We start from the raw sequence: 17,618 nt of genomic DNA on the forward strand, positions 1-17,618 counted from the left end.
CCGTCGTAGCTCCTCGCCGTGCCGTCACCGCTCCCTGCCACTGTCGATGTGTCGTCGCTGCTCCCCGCCGCCAACTGTTGCACGGTAGCTGGTCCTCACCGCCTGCACGTTCCAAGAAGACGCCAAGACGCCGCACACGCCCCCCTCCATGCTCACCGCCATGTCTTGCCGTCTGGGACACATTTTGTTTAAATTTACCTAAATTTCATTCAAATTTCATTTGTTTGACTGGTCAACACAAGTGAATACCAGTCCAATTTTTTTTTTCCGAAATTTCATCTATTTCGGTGGGCTCCGAAATTTTCCCATAAATGAATCCAAGAACGGGAGAGGTGGGAGAGAGAGAAAGAGGAACCGATATTATGAGAGAGTGGAGAGGACGGGGAGGCAGCCCCACCCTTCCGTATCCACACCGTGTGTCCAGGCCTATCGCCGACGGGCCTCCCTCCGCCGCCCTACCTGGCTCACCGCCTGCGCTTGTGTCACCAAATTTGTTGCCTTGCATGCTGCACATTTGATAGATAGATAGATATATAGAGAGAGAATACAAACTTGAAGCACACTGAGAATGATGTTTGATGCTTGTAAGTTGCAATATCATGAAGCGATGTAATTGAGTTGCCTATGGATAATTATATTCCTAAAACATTGAAGCTAACACATTGCCTCAATTATTAACGAAATAATCTTGAGTCTACTTGCACAGGCGCTCAGAATCTCTACTCATTTGAGAGTCCACCTGGATAAGATAGAACAGATCATGTCTCTGGCTTAATTTGAAATTCTTGCCTGAGACTCCTCTTTTCTATCTCTGTGTCCCATCCCAAATACCCGGACACCATGCATCATGATGGTTATGAATAAGGTAGAGGAATTTTCCTAGCTTTCTTCCACCGTTCTATGAAAATTGGTTGTGTCGGTATGCAAAGGAAAGGTGAAGTGGCAATGTGCCACGGATGGAGCTTCTTATATGTTGCAGCGATAAATATATACATGTATGCATGAGCTATAAATATATATATTTATATATCTTTTGTCAATCATGAAATTTTTCCCCTTAACAATCCATATATCAATAACACTAACAAACTATTAGATACAAAATTTAGATTCATCACATCATGAGACTGTAATTTTCTGTTAGATCCCATATATGCAGTAGCATGTGTTGATGGATAAGAAAAGAGAAGCACAATTATCTGATATTTAGCAGAGTTATTCATGCATGATTCATTGTTACGTCAACAAAGATTGCTTTAGCGACAGCTAGTGAATTAAAACAAAGTTATGTCAAGTTGTCAGCAGATGATAATTGCAGTCAGTGTAAGTGCCTCAAGTACAATGTACTCCAGTTTTACACCGCCCCATATTCACATATATTTATCGAATTGCATCCATTATGACAATTACTGACCGACTGTTGAAGGGGTAGATAGTTTTAATTACCAACTGATAGTACCACCAGATGGAATAGTTTACATGAATAAAAAAAGGTGATCTGTCAACAATCAGTACAAATATCACTGTTAATTAACAGGCTACGTGGTCAGCAGGCTTATCTGCTATAGTATTGTTGTGTGCCCCTATCCGCTAGTATAGGCTGTCAGGTATTAGTTGGCCTATACGAATATAAAGACCGAACCTGAGATCAATACTCTCTGTCTATGAATAAATCAACTCATAGAATCCATGCTAGTAAAAAATTTTAAAGTTTGACTAACTATATAGAAAAAATAATAACATTTATGACATAAAATGAGCACATTATGAAAATGTATTCTTTGGTAAATCTAATGATACTAATTTGACACCATAAATTTTAACGCTTTTTTTTCTATAAATTCGGTCAAAGTTTAAAAAGTTTGACTTAAGACAACTCTAGGAATATATTTATTCATGGACTGAGGGAGTACACAATACAGACTTGTTGGCTCATCTTTCTCTCTGTATGGCTTTCTTTCTTCACTCGTTGTGTTAGAGCAGTGTTTGGAATAGTTGGTCAATCCCTCTTCTCGACTCCTCATCACATCCCCCTGAAATGCAGACCACGTTTGTTTCTCTGAGTCGTCCAATCCACCCTAGCGTCGTCCCACAAATCGCAGGCCGGTCAACTTCGTGAAGTTGGGCAGCAGGTTTGCAGTTGTGATCAACGAGACCTCGTCTGTCAGAAATACCAGGTCTGATTCTGATCCTCCTCTTTTCTATCCCAGTGCTTCCCATCCCTGAATGAAGTAATATCAGGACCTCGTCAATGGTTATTAGGTAGACGAATTTGCTCAGCATTCTTCAACCCATCCCATGAAAATTGCTAATTTGTGTCAGTACGCTAAGGGAAAGAAGTAAGCAGAAATGTTTATGGTGGAGCGTGGAATGAGCTTCTTATATAGGCTGGATGGTGGTGATAGGTAGCTACGAACATTTGTTCTACTACTCCTCGTCCCTGAATAAATTGATTCCTAAAGTTGTCTTAAGTCAAACTTTTTAAATTTTAACCGAATTTCTAGAAAAAACGTTAAAATTTATGGTATCAAATTAGTATCATTAGATTTATCATGGAATATATTTTCATAAGGTGCTCATTTTATATCATAGATGTGGTTATTCTTTTCTATAAAGTTAGTCAAATTTTAAAAGTTTGACTGACACAGATTCTAGGAATTGATTTATTCAGGGACGGATGGAGCACTATTAAGTTTGTAACATGCTTCCAATTTATGTTTTATGAGGAACAGTACAAAAGATTCAATTACTACTTCGAATGTAATTAGTTGTCAATTGTTATATATATGGTGCATATCCTCCTTTTTCAGTAACAGATCATAGCTCGCTCCTTTGGTACTTTATGTAGTCATCTATGATTCTTGATATTTATTATTCGACTACAAAGTGCTCGTATTTTCTTGGATTTATTTCAGGATTTAACGGCGCTATGTTTTCAGTGGTAGGGCGACGTCCCAATCGACAGCGAGGCGCCAGTGGTGACTTCGTGAATCTCGAGATCTGCTAGCTCAGTCCTTCCGAAGTGCTCATAGGGATAGGGTTTGCGTACGTGTGTTCATAGGGGTGAGTGTGCATGAATGTTGTGAGCATCTGTACTGTGTAATTCTAAAAAAAAAACGAATGGCTTGATAGTCCGAGATAATAAGAACGAATGTTCCAACCGTGCCTTCCTATATACTACCTACTATCCGAAAAAGAACACTCAACCATTTATTTTAAGGCAAACTTTTGAGTTTGACCAAGTTTAATTATAGAGAAGATTTTAAGATTTATTACACCAAATAGATAATACCATGAAATTATGATGAATTTAGTGACACTTTTTTTGTAATATAAAATATTGGAACTGTTTTATATAGCCCAAATTTATACCAAAATTATCCAGCGACTATGCCATTATGATAGACTGATCTAAGTAACCACTAAAATTAACACCTAAAACAACTTGCGTTGTAACTAATAAAAATAAACTAAAATAAGATAAGTTCTCATATCTATATTTAAATTACTAGCATGTGCTATTATGAAAAATATTTAAACATAATAGATAATGCCCCATATGTTTCTCAATTACCAAATTTTAATACTATTAATATATAAAAAATCATTTAAAATAGACATTCATCATGTAGTGCTATCATAGTAATATAGTATACATGCATGCAAGAGCTATAAATATATATTTATATTTCAACAATCTAGTATACATTCATGCAAGAGCTATATAAATATATATTTTATATTTCAACATTTATGGAAAATATTCTCTTAAATATTCGTGTACCAATGTCAGCAACAAGCTTTTAAAAGCTAATCAAGTTGTTACTTTAGATGAATGTATACAATTTAAAACAAATCAAGAAGAACTATTTTTACAAAAAAATACTGCTAAATGTACTTATTTAATAAGAAAATACTCTATCTTGAACAGTGAATAAAGTGAGTGCAAACTATAGTTCGCTATGCAGCTTGGCCACTCCAAGATCTCACCTCAAACTGTACTGTTGGCCACCCTCGAATCTCGACCTCTTTCCTTGCCTCCTAAGATCCTCAAAATGACAGTACAACTTTGATATCAATTGTTGTGATACCGGCGCCTAACATTTAAGCTATTGCTGGGATCTACCTAAGCGATCCTCACAAAAAATTAGACAACTCAGCGGAGACTCAAGATTTGATAATGAGGTACGGTTCAATCGAAGCCTACATCCCTAGGGCATGCTTACACATGCTCCTTTCTGCAAGGAAAATAGACCCTTACCCCCATTTAGTTTGGATTTTGGTGTTTGATGATCAACATGATTAAGTTGGACTAATGAATTTACAAGTGTTTGTTTTGTAGTCTAATAGGGTGCAAATGTGACTTGGACAAAGGCGATGTGGTGATTCGATGATCAACATCTCAAACAAGACCTTAGAGCACCATGGAAGACCCAAAAGATCAAGCAAAGTCCAAGCATGGAGAATGAAACCAGGCCGGACGCAAAGGTCACGAAGAAATGAAGTGAAGAAAGAATTGCAGGGGCGTCAGACCCTGATGCACAGGTGCCGGACCATGGCACCATAGTCCGGTGGTAAACCCTAACTTCAGGAAGCTCCAGACCCTGGTACACAGTGACCGGCCGAACCATCGGAGAGTAGAGCCCGGAGGTGTCCAGAGAGGTTCCAAAGAGCGCGCGATGCGTTCGATTTAGTCCGCCCAGGGGCGCCGGACCATCATCCATCCAGAGTCTAGAGGTGGCCCCACATGTGCGCATAACAGTCGGCTAACGGCTCTGTCTGACACAATGACCATTAGGGCGTTGGTCCGAGGAAGGATGGTCTGATGGCCTCGAGCCGCGGGTCCGACAGTCGGTTGAAAAGCCCACCAAGGTTCCCAATGGCTCTATTTGGTTCGGGGCTTATAAATACCCCCATGGCCGGCCAAAACTAAGGTGTGAGAGCCCAAGGAAATGACATATGAGTTGAGACTCAATTTTAGTTGCTCTAGTTACCAAAGTGCTTAGCGAAATATTAGGTGATTAGCGTAGGTGCTTTGTGAAGTGCTTAGGTTAGTTAGACCACTGCTTATGCGCTTGCTCTTGTATAGGCCTAGTATTTAGTGAGGTTTGCACACCTCTTACTACTCGGTGCTTGCACGCACCATTGTTGTACTCAGCGAGGTTTGCAGTCTTGCGAGACCACACCAACCGCGTTTGTGGTGTGGCCGTCACCGTGTACCAGAGGGAACAAGGCATGTGGCGTTTTGGCCGGAACCTTAATAGTGAAGATGTCGGGGAGCAGTCCAGGAGAGCCTTGCCGGAAGGCACACCGGAGACTAAGGCTGGACAAAAAACTCGAAGCTCGTTAGCTCGCTTGGCTCGTGGCTGGCTCGACTCGGCTCGGCTCGGCTCGGCTTGTTACGATAACGAGCCGAGCCGAGTCAAGATTTTAGCTCGTTAGCTATAACGAGCCAACTCGAGCCAGCTCGCGAGCCGCTCGTGAGCTAAACGAGCCAAGCTTCCAGGAAAAAAGTATCAAAACTTATATTAGTTTTTGTATTACTTCATGTCTTGCACTTTATAATTGACTGGTAACTAGTCTAGACCCTATAAATTAACTGGTAACTAGTCTAGATGCATTTCTTTTATATTATTACTATTCTCAAACTTTAGATAAATGCAAATATTATATTTTATGTATTTTTATACCTGGCTCGCGAGCTTAACGAGCCAGCTTGAGCTTTTAACGAGCCGAGCCGAGCTGGCTTTCTGGCTCATTAGGATAACGAGCCAAACCGAGCTAGCTCGTTATCTTAACGAGCCGAGCCGAGCCAAGCCGAGCCAGCTCGTTATCCAGCCTTACCGGAGACCCACTTGCCCATGGGAAAGGCCTGGGGCTATTCATAGAGTTACCCGATAGGGAGCTTGGCCCTTACGAGGGATTCCTTACGATGGGCTCCAATGAGGACTAGGGGGAACATTGAGTGCTTTTTGATACCTCAATAAAAATACCGGAGTCGTCGAATGGAGTTTGCATCTATACTTCATCCTTACCTTCCGCATATATATTGCTACCTTGGTTATGTGCTTTACCTTTCCTAGCATTAGTTGATAGGCTAGTTGATAGGATTGGAATCTAGGTTGTATAACTCTTTTACGGGAGAGATAGCAACACATTAGCAAAATCGTAGTTACACGTTTAGATAGTTTATTTATTTGCATAGGTTTTACTAAGGTGAAAATTAAAGGCCATAGTTAGAAGTAGATTTTTAAGTTGCCTAATTCACCTCCGCCTTTTAGGCGTCACGGTCCTTACACTCTCCAAAACTGTGACACCAGCAGCCTAGGGTGTTGGCCAAAGCCCTAGCACCGCCCGCGAGCCTGTCACTAATTGTGTTGCCTCTCTTTCCCCTTCGGTTACAACATGGTTAAAAGAGCCCAACACCTAGCTCTGCCTACCCCTCTTCTGCTAAGTCCACTGTAACACTGGTAGAGAACAGAGCTTTACTCCCGGTGGGGAACCCCCTCTAGTCCCGGTTCCTCACCCGGGAGCAAGCATCCGGGACTAAAGGGGGGTCCTTTAGTTCCGGGTCGGGAACCGGGACTAAAGGGGACCTTTAGTCCCGGTGGGTAACACCAACTGGGACTAAAGGTGCCTCCTGACATGCCACGATGGCCGGCACCCTTTAGTCCCGATTGGTAATACGAACCGGGACTAAAGGTTTTTTTCTTTTTCTTTTTTTCTTTTCTTTTCAAAATAGGTTTTCGAAGTCGTAGTGTACGCTGCTAATTATACATCTATACGCGCGTATAGTATGTTTCGGTTCAAGCACAATGAACATATTAAATTACACAATTCAAGCATATATATATATATATATATATATATATATATATATATATATATATATATATATATATATATATATATATATATATATATATATATATGCATGCATGCATGCATCATATATATATTTACATGCATGCATGCATATGTGTATTTTACATTATATTATTTCATGTGCATATATTATAAAAGATTGCATTACAGTTGTTGTGATATAACAAGTTTTCTCTCATCCTCTAGCTTGGCTTCAATGGCAGTGTTGGGTCGAAGTAGAACTCGCCCTTGGAATCGATGACCTGCTCATTAAAAAATCCGGCTATAGACTCTTGAATTGCTTTGATTTGGTCTTGCCGTATGACCTTTTCCTCCAACCATCGAGCCTACAGGTTTAAATTAAAGGAAAATAAATTAATATATGTACAAAAAAGATATATATATATATATATATAAAGACATAGTAACACAATCAATAATAATAATTAAATGAATATATAGTTTATTTTTAACGTACTTTGAGTCTCTCTGTAGGAGTTCTTTGGGAGACCACCTTGATAAACTTGCAAACATAGTAACCACAGTAGTTGTTCCCCTGTTCCTGCCTTAGACATCACTTTACGAGAAAAAGATTTGTCATCCAATCTGGTGATCTGGTGAAAGCTATATGTTTAATTAATAAAGATGATGCGATTCAGGGGACTTACTTTCAAAGGGATTACATTCAGTGGCGCTTTGCATTTTTCCATGTGTTGCTTCTTAATAAAGGTTTTCCAAACACTGTCCAATAAAAAAATTGCCACGTTATCAGATATAGTTAATCATCATGTTTGTGTGTATATATAGTTGCTAGAGATAGCAAAATTACCTCTAGATAATATCTATCATATCTTGGTAGTCTTGTTGTAGTTTTCTCATCGAGTCATAGATTATCAAGTGACTTTTCACCAGACCGATGTCCATCAATATCCAGTGATTGCTGCATGTGTTTATAGGATATAACGCATAACACTCATTAATTAACTAGAATCAACATATGAGCCATTAAGGATGATCGACATTATTAACACTCACTTGAAGTTGTAGGGAAAGAGTATATCCTTCTTGTGGCGTTGGTTCACTAAGAAGTTCATGAGGTTACTCTCTGACTCAGACTTCTAATTAGTCTTTAGAGTAACCGGGTCTTTGAATACTATATGGGGATCAACAAAACCAATTTCATTGCAGCCTTCCTTTCTGAGCTCTGTCATTGTAAATCTGCATATATATAGTACTTGTTAGGATATTTTATATGCATATACACACATATGATGAGTTTAATAATAGATCGAAAGAATTATTACTTATAGACAATAGCAGCTTATGATAACTTTGTCCAGAGAGGTCAGGTGGCAAAGTTGATGAAATTCTGCAAAGTCAACATACATAACATCATCGCCACGGAACCAATGTTCGTCTCTAATTCTGACACAAATGCAGAAGTCTCCACCGGTAGACGCCTGCATGTACCACTTGTTTAGCAGGTACATTTGCGTCCCCAGATCAGATAAGGCTTGAGGGTTGTATAGACTCTGGCCTAGTACAATTTTTTTTCCAAATATCAACCTCTGCTGCACTCTCAATGTTTCCATCACCAAACATCTGGTAAAGGTCGAGACCAGTCTCATCAATAAATTCACCAAGGTGATCCAAATCGACATCTAGAGGTATGTTTGCCTGATGCATTAATCCTAAATTCGAACCATATTCATTACCAACAACTAGCGGGGGGACTGATTGGTGCGATTGTTGTCCGAGTTATGCAACTCCTTTCCCTGCCCACTTCTTTTTCTATGCCGTCTCAATTGACTTGGTGAGAGTGCGGTCATAGTTCGTTAACGTTGATTTGGACGGCTTACGAGATTCTCGCTGTTGTTGCTGGTAAGAAGCCACCTTTTTTCTTAGAATATCTGGAGCTACGAAGAAGTATGGTTTCTCCGGGTTTCTCCTTGCTTCTTGATTCTTTTTAAGCTTGTCATAGAATTTGGACATATCTTTTTTATATGCATCAGTTACTTCTTCCTTCTGTTCAGATATTATTTTGGGAATAGCCCTTGGTTTCACGGTGGCTTTCTTTGCCGGCGGGGACTAGTTCTTCGTTTGTGGGGCTGGCCTCTTGGTACTTGGCTTCTTGGTAGGCGGGGGCAGGGGAGGCGTTGGAGACCTCCTTGGAGGTGGTGGTAGCGGCGTTGGAGACCTCCTTGGAGGTGGCGGCTATGGTGTTGTAGACCTCCTTGGAGATGGTGTGGATGCAGCCTCGCCTTCCAACACATTGTCATCGTACAGAGCACTAAGATGATCTGGCGATTGAACAATTGGATTTAGGTTGGGGGAGGATCTGCTACAAAAAAAAGGAATGACATGTTATTATGAGCAGATTGTTAATTATTTAAGCCAATATAAATTAATGATGTAGTGTTTTCATCCGCACCTATGGTGAGGTAGTTCAGGAGGAGGTGGAGGCGACATCCCGGGAATGATGATGTAGCGCTTGCGCCATAGAATGAATGTCTTCTCTGCTTCTCCTAGAGTCTTCTTGCCATCACCTCCAGGAATGTCAAGAGGTAAATCACTAAAACCTTTTTCAGCTTTATCTACCGAGATGGTAGCATATCCTTCTTGGATTATATTTCCATGAATCCTTGGTGTCTTGGTTCGGTCGATAGGATTAACAAGACCGATAGCCACTTTGATTGTGGAATTCTCCTTCGGAATGTGTAGCTCACACGATGTAAAAGGTTCAGTGATGTCATCCACAGGGAAGCGCAGTCCTGTGTCCCCTTGATTTGGTATCTCTGTGGAAGCGCAGCTGCTTTTCAACTGAACAGATTGGCTAATGTTGATTCCTGGCTCTGATGTCTGCTTGCTTGCACTCACTGCTATTTGCACTTGCCTTCTGATTTCCTCTTGCATTCTCGCTTCAAGGTTTTTTTCCCGCTCCTGTGCTTCACGCACCGCTTCCTCCAACCTCTGGAGCCGCTGTGCCTCTTCTTCCTTCTTTCTCTGACGGGTTCTGTAGGAAGGTCTGTCCTGAGGGAATCCATGCTCCCACGAGACATTTCCTTTGCCTCTAGTTCAGCCACCATGTTCAATAGTCCCGATGGCGTATGTCAGTTCATCCTTCTCTCTGTTGGGCCTGAATGCACCACTGTTTTGAGCAAACTTTTTTAATAGAAATATGGATTTTCTTGTTAAATACATAGTAAATTAAATAAAAGGCATAAAATTATTTTGTTAAAAATATGGATTTTCTTTTTCTTTATTGCACATAGGAAAAGTCTATAACCTAACTTTTTTTTTATTTTTTGTTATAATTGTAAAACATAATATAACTAATATTTATTATTTCATTAATGCAAAAATGTAGTGTTTAATTAAAATTATTAAAACTATTGGTTTTGGACAGGAAATTTGTTTTCACATCATTTTAACGTTAATATTTTAATTTTTCATCACTCAATATCCTAATTTTACTTTTCAAGAGAGAAATCCCACCAAATCAAACATTGATTTAATTTGAAACATGACATAATAAACATCTGAATTCACAATTATTACATAATATCTCAAACACACTACATTAAATTACTATATCATCAAGTGGGCACAACAGTGAACTTCTTCTTTATGTATGTCCCTTGGTTATGATCGCGTCGTAACCATGGAGTGTCCTTATCATTTACCAAGATGCTAGGGTCTTTGTTCACTTTGAAGGGTGGAATTCGGTCATACTTTTCATAATCTTCTGACATGTCCGACTTGTCCTCAATTCCCATGATGACTCTTTTCCCTGAAAGAACTATGTGGCGCTTTGGCTCTTTGGTTGAGTCATTATCGTTTTTCCCTCTTTTTGGTTTGGTAGACATATTATTGACATAGAACACCTGATTCACATCCTTGGCAAGGATGAATGGTTCATCTTTGTACCCAATATTACTAAGGTCTACTGTTGTCATTCCATACTCGTTGTCTACTGTTACCCCGCCTCCGGTCACCTTGACCCATTGACACTTGAACAATGGGATCTTCAAAGTAGGTGCATATTCTAGTTCCCATATTTCATCTATGCGGCCATAATATGTCTGCTTATTCCCATTCGGGTCTGTGGCATCTATGCGGACACCACTGTTTTGGTTGGTACTCCTTTTACCTTGGGCTACTGTGTAGAATATGTTCCCATTTATCTCGTACCCTTTATATGTTACGATATGCCATGATGGTTGCATAGCCAATAAATACAGTTGCTCATGGATGCTCTCATCACCTTGACATTTTTTTCGCAACCAACCGCTGAAAGTTTCCATGTGCTTACGCGTAATCCAAGCTTCAGTCTTCCCTGAAAACTCGGATCGTAAGAGATCCTTGTGTGTTTCAATATACGGATCTACCAAAGAGGAGTTCTGTAGAACTGTGTAGTGTGCTTTATTGAAATAATCATCCTTCGTACCAATATATGTTTTCCTCCCTAGTGTCCCCTTTCCGCTTAGTCTCCCCTCATGTCTCGATTTAGGAACACCAATCGAGTCAAGGTCGGGAATAAAGTCAACACAGAATTCAATGACCTCTTCTGTTCCATGACCCTTGGCGATGCTTCCTTCTGGGTGAGCACGGTTGTGAACATATTTCTTCAGGACTCCCATGAATATCTCTAAGGGGAACATGTTGTGTAGGAACACAGGACCGAGAATGAAAATCTCCTTAACTAGGTGAACTAGGAGGTGTGTCATGATATCAAAGAAGGAAGGAGGGAACACCAACTCAAAGCTAATGAGACATTGAACCACATTATTCTGTAGTTTAGCTAGATCAGTTGGATCAATTGCCTTCTGAGAAATTGCATTGAGGAATGCACATAGCTTCACGGTGGCTAGACGTACATTTAGAGGTAGAATTCCTCTTAATGCAACTAGAAGTAATTGCATCATGAGAATGTGACAGTCATGGGACTTTAAGTTACAGAATTTCTTCTCTGGCATATTTATAATACCCTTTATATTCGAGGAGAATCCAGATGGTACCTTGATGTTGTTTAAGCATTCAAACATGATTTCCTTCTCCTCTTTGCTTAGAGTGTAGCTGGCAGGACGTAAGTAATGGCGTCCATCATCTGTCTTCTCTGGATGCAGGTTGTCTCTTTCTCTCAAACAACGTAGGTCCTGTCGTGCTTCAAATGTGTCATTAGGCTTTCCATACACACCCATGAAGCCTAGCAGGTTCACACAAAGATTCTTCGTCAGGTGCATCACGTCGATCGAGCTACGGACCTCTAGGACTTGCCAATAGGGTAGGTCCCAAAATATGGACTTCTTCTTCCACATGGGTGCGTGACCGTTAGCGTCGTTCGGAATAGGTTGGCTGCCATGTCCTTTTCCAAAGACGACTTTCACATCATTGACCATATCGAGTATATCCTCACCGGTTCGGTTGCGAGGCTTGGTCAGGTGGTCTGCCTTCCCTTTAAAATGCTTGCCTTTCTTTCTTACGGGGTGATTTGCAGGAAGAAATCGACGATGGCCAAGGTACATGACCTTTCAACATTTTTTCAAGAATACACCTCTAATATCACTGAAGCAGTGTGTGCATGCATTATATCCCTTGTTTGACTGTCCTGAAAGATTACTTAGAGCAGGCCAATCATTGATTATTACGAACAACAATGCTCGCAGATCAAAGTGTTCCTGTTTGTACTCATCCCACACATGTACACCTTCTTTATTCTACAAAATGAGAAGTTCGTCAATAAGTGGTCTCAAGTACACATCAATGTTATTGCCAGGTTGCTTCGGGCCTTGGATGAGCACATGCATCATAATGAACTTTCGCTTCATGCATAACCAAGGAGGAAGGTTGTAGATACTTAGAGTAATAGGCCAAGTGCTATGACTACTATTCTGCTCTCCAAAAGGATTGATACCATCTGTACTTAAAGCAAACCTTAAGTTTCTTGCGTTATTTGCAAACTCCGGGAATTCTCTATCGATTGCTCTCCACTAGGACCCATCAGCAGGGTGTCTCAACATATTGTCTACCTTACGGTTTTCTTTGTGCCATCGCAACAATTTTACATGTTCTTTGTTTTTGAACAGACGTTTCAAGTATGGTATTATAGGAGCATACCACATAACCTTGGCAGGGATTTTCTTCCATGGACGTTCGCCCTCAACATCACTAGGGTCATCTCACCTGATCTTATACCGCGATGCATGGCATACCGGGCATGCATCCAATTTCTCATACTCTTTGCCACGGTATAGCATGCAGTCATTAGGACATGCATGTATCTTCTCGATTTCTAGCCCCATAGGACAGACAACTTGTTTTGCTTTGTAGGTAGTGGCGGGCAATTCATTGTCCTTTGGAAGCATCTTCTTTTGGATTTTTAGTAACTCTCCAAATCCCTTGTTAGATACACCATTCTTTGCCTTCCATTGCAGCAATTCTAGTGTGGTTTCCAACTTTTTCTGCCCTACATCACAAGTTGGATACAACAATTTATTGTGATCTTCTAGCATCCGCTCGAACTTGATCTTCTCCTTTTCACTTTCATATTCTCTTTGTGTGTCATGAATAACCTAACAAAGATCATCAGCAGGCTCATCTTCTATGGCTACCTCTTCTTCAGCTTCTCCCATTACAGTATCATTGAAGCACGCACCATCGAGAATAATATCATTGTCGTCCCATTGTTCTTCTTCACCTTCTTCCATTACAACGCCGGTTTCTCCGTGCTTCGTCCAACAAATATAGTTTGGCATGAAACCCGACTTGAACAAGTGTGAATGAAGAGTCCTTGAGTAAGGATATTCCACCGTATTCTTACATATGGCACATGGGCAGCACATGAAACCATCGCGTTTGTTTGCCTCGGCCGCACGTAACAAAGAATGCACGCCGTCAATGAACTCTTGGGAGCGGCGATCAGCATTGTACATCCAATACCGGCTCATCTGCAATATATGACATAAATACCATATTAAAACCTAGATCATAATTAATTATTTATACAATATGTGTGCCACCACAAAAGGTACAAATTTATGAAAGCATCGCTACAATGTAGACAATCCCAACTACAACTAAAAGAACTAAAGCTAAAATACATTTCTGGAGCACAAGGATTTCACGATCAATCTCAACTAAAACAAATAGATCTCCTGATTGTGCAACATCTTTGGGCTTCTTCGGCTGGATCACTGCCTCATTAGCCGCCGTATCTGCCTGTTGTGCAAGATATTTTTGCACGAGTTCAACATACTCTTCTTCCCAGTAGAAGCCTGAACATCGTCCACTGCCATCCCGCTGAAATTAAAATAAAAAAATTAGAACTTTAATCACAATCATCATGAAAATAGGTATAAACTAACCATAATCATTAAATACGATAAAATAACTCACATTGTGATCCGGACACTCGTAGAAGATACGATTCTTGTTGGGACCCTCCTTCTTCACTCGGTACTCCATCACAATCTTCGTCTCATCACGACACTTGCCGCATGGAATGAGAGGGAGGTCCGGCATAAGTCGCTTTGAAAACCCATGAGAGGCCGAGGACCCGGAAGTAGTTGCCATCTACTCTCTATACTCATTTTTAATATACTATAAATTTCTCATTTTATAAACAAATAAAATTAAGAAACTATAAAATTATCTATATCTCTAAACAATGATATTTTTAATGGTCATTGTGTTCTCGTCTTTTACTGTGGCAGGTAAGTAATTCACATGATATTTCCGCAAATTAACTAGAAATCGAAGAATGGATGGAGAAAGAGTAAGAACACTGCTTAAATTTGAACTTAAGCTCTCGGGCGGGCTCGGGGAGGAAGAAGACGGCCAGCAGGATTTATAGCTCAAAAACATGTTTTAATAAATAACCATCCGTACTAGTTGACCTTGCTTACGTGATCATCTCGGCGAGCATTTCTCCACCGGACGGCACCGTGCTTGGTCAAGGAAGAGTTCCGATTCTACGAGGAAGGGAACACGGTCTTCCACGACCGTTGCCGCTCTCCCTCGTAGAATCAAAGCTCCTCCTTGATGTCCGTTACCGCTCGGCAGAGAACATGCTGGCCGAGCTGAACACGGTCCGCAAGTTCAACTAGTACGGATTTTCTATAATTTTCTAACTATTTTCTAAATTTTTCATTTCATAAAAAGTTAAAATAAAATATTTAGTCGCGGAGTCCATAGAAATGACCATATTTTGACCTAGCAACGCATTGTCAATTGTCATTGCGTTGCATTGCACCCCGGACCGGACTCCAGACAATAAAATACTATGGTCGATCGATGCCATTCTTTGTCGTACAGTCGCACGGCGACGGCCGACGGACCCATTCAACCACCAAATCTGTCAGGCCCGGCTGTTCGGGCGTATCGTCAAAAGAGAACGGATTTGCTTTCTATTGCACGACCTTGCATTGCATCTGTCATACCAGTCGGAGGCACTAGTCCCTATACTCATTTTTAATACACTATAAATTTCTCATTTTATAAACAAATAAAATTAAAAACTTTAAAATTCTCTATATCTCTAAACAATGAAGTGTGCTATGCATGCTACAAATGAACGGTGAATACTAGTTTTTAATAGCTACTTTAACCTTCCTTCATGTAAATATGCAAGCTTGAAGTGATTTTATATATAGTGAACCATATATATATAGTGAACAAAATGAGATAAGACAATGATGAAAAATAAGAATATGAGATTTGTAACCTTTACAACTGAAGAATCGACGGAGGAATCGAAGAAATCGATGGAGGAATCGAAGAATGGATGGAGGAACAATGGAGGGAGGAAGCAAGAACACTTGCAGTGAGCTTCAAAATGTGCTGAGCTCGGGCTCGGGGAGAAAGAAGGAGACGGCCGATATATAAAGGGGGGACCTTTAGTCCCGGTTGGTGGATCCAACCGGGACTAAAGGTTCCTCCCAACGGCTCCTGCGCCAGACAGAGGTGGCAGAGACCTTTGGTCCCGGTTGGATACACCAACCGGGAGTAAAAGTATACCTTTAGTCCCGGTTGGTGGCTCTAACCGGGACTAAATGTCCCCTACCACTGTGCTGAGCGTAGTAGCCGTTGGACAGGGACCTTTAGTCCCGGTTGGATACACCAACCGGGACTAAAGGTCTCTTTAGTCCCGGGCGCAAAAAATGCTGGGACTAGAGTTCATTTTGGCCTCGGATGAAAGATCTGTTCTCTACTCGTGTGTAACATATTTAGTACAATTAAATATTTGAAACATTTACAACAATATGGATGTATTGTGGCTCCATGTTTCTTAGCTCGGTTGGATCTAAAACTCCTGATCCAACCCATCCCCACGAATTAGAATCCTTTTGCGGCGAGGTCGCCACTGAATTCCCATTGCCAAGCTATATTGTTGTGCTCATCAACACCTCCTCATTATTTTGGATATTAGTCTCTGTTGAACCAGGAAGCAAGTGATTTCAGATCACACCCCGTTCGTGGGGTGGGCAGCTAGCTAAATACTCCGTATAGGTGTAATAATAAGTAAACTGAGATTATACGCTCTCGTTGATTATTCACCTGTCCACCCAGGCCCAGAATGCCGATGGACCCCTCCCCATGTATACGCACAGTACTAGTACTCTGTATTCAACTCAACACATACGTGATACGCCAGAGCAGATGAATCGACGTCGACACCAGCGCTCACTCAATGAAACGCAACTTCTCGGCTTCCTTTCCTTCCACACCGGTGATCACGCAACACTATTGGACTTCTTTCCTTCTGCGCCGCTGCGCGAGCCGCGAGGTAGCGTCGCAGCGAGCCAGCGAGTCGCTGCCCGCCCGCCCGCCCGCCGGCCGCCCGGCCGGGCACGTCCGCGACCGTGCGCGCACTCCTCTCCAATTCCATCGCGATCCGCATAGGGCGACTGCCAACTGGGCAAGCCGGCTTCCAATTCCATCGCCATCAGGCTTCAGGCAGGGCGCAGGCTGTCAGGAAGGTATCTTTATCTCTGTCGTATGTCTTATGATCCCTAATCGTGTATAGTCATTAATAATTGCAGTTACCCTATTTTATGAAATTGCAGATTTGCAGTTAATAATTGTTTCTCTAATTGTTAACAGGATCATGTCATCAAGAAAGTATGCTTCTGGCAATGACAAAAGAAAGAAGAAAAAAATGAATGGATGATATGATAAAATCACAACGAGTAATACAAAGCACTTCAAGAGATCATCCACATGAATATAATGTGAGTGATCATGAGCATGCATTTAAGTCAGTTAACTGCTTATTAGTAATATTTTGTATATGTGTGTATATATACTAGCAATGAGTAGTACAAAATTTAGTTTCGTTCTAGGTTCAAGAAAACTCAGGACCGGCCCTGCATATACATACACGTATGAGCTACCGAGAGTACGTTGCTACAATGGCCATTATATAACCTGCTCTGCTACATCTGGATTCCTAAATAGACATAGGGAGTATTACAGAACTCACAGGACGTGGGCGCAGTTATATCACATGGAATACATGAAGGGTATTTAACACAATCATTTTCAGCCTGATTGACAATTATGTAACGTAAACCATTGAGAATAATGTTAAATGTAATGTAAACCATTGACAATAATTCTCATTCTTGATACTCATCTTTTCTGCCCGGTGCGTCCCATCCCAATGTATGATAACCAGAAATCATCGATGGTTATTAGGTAGTCATACTTTGATTGTTTCATTGTGTGGGTATGCAAAGGAAAGGCAAAAAGGAGGA

The sequence above is a fragment of the Miscanthus floridulus genome, chromosome 3 (assembly GCF_019320115.1).
Source record: "Miscanthus floridulus cultivar M001 chromosome 3, ASM1932011v1, whole genome shotgun sequence".
NCBI lineage: Eukaryota > Viridiplantae > Streptophyta > Magnoliopsida > Poales > Poaceae > Miscanthus > Miscanthus floridulus.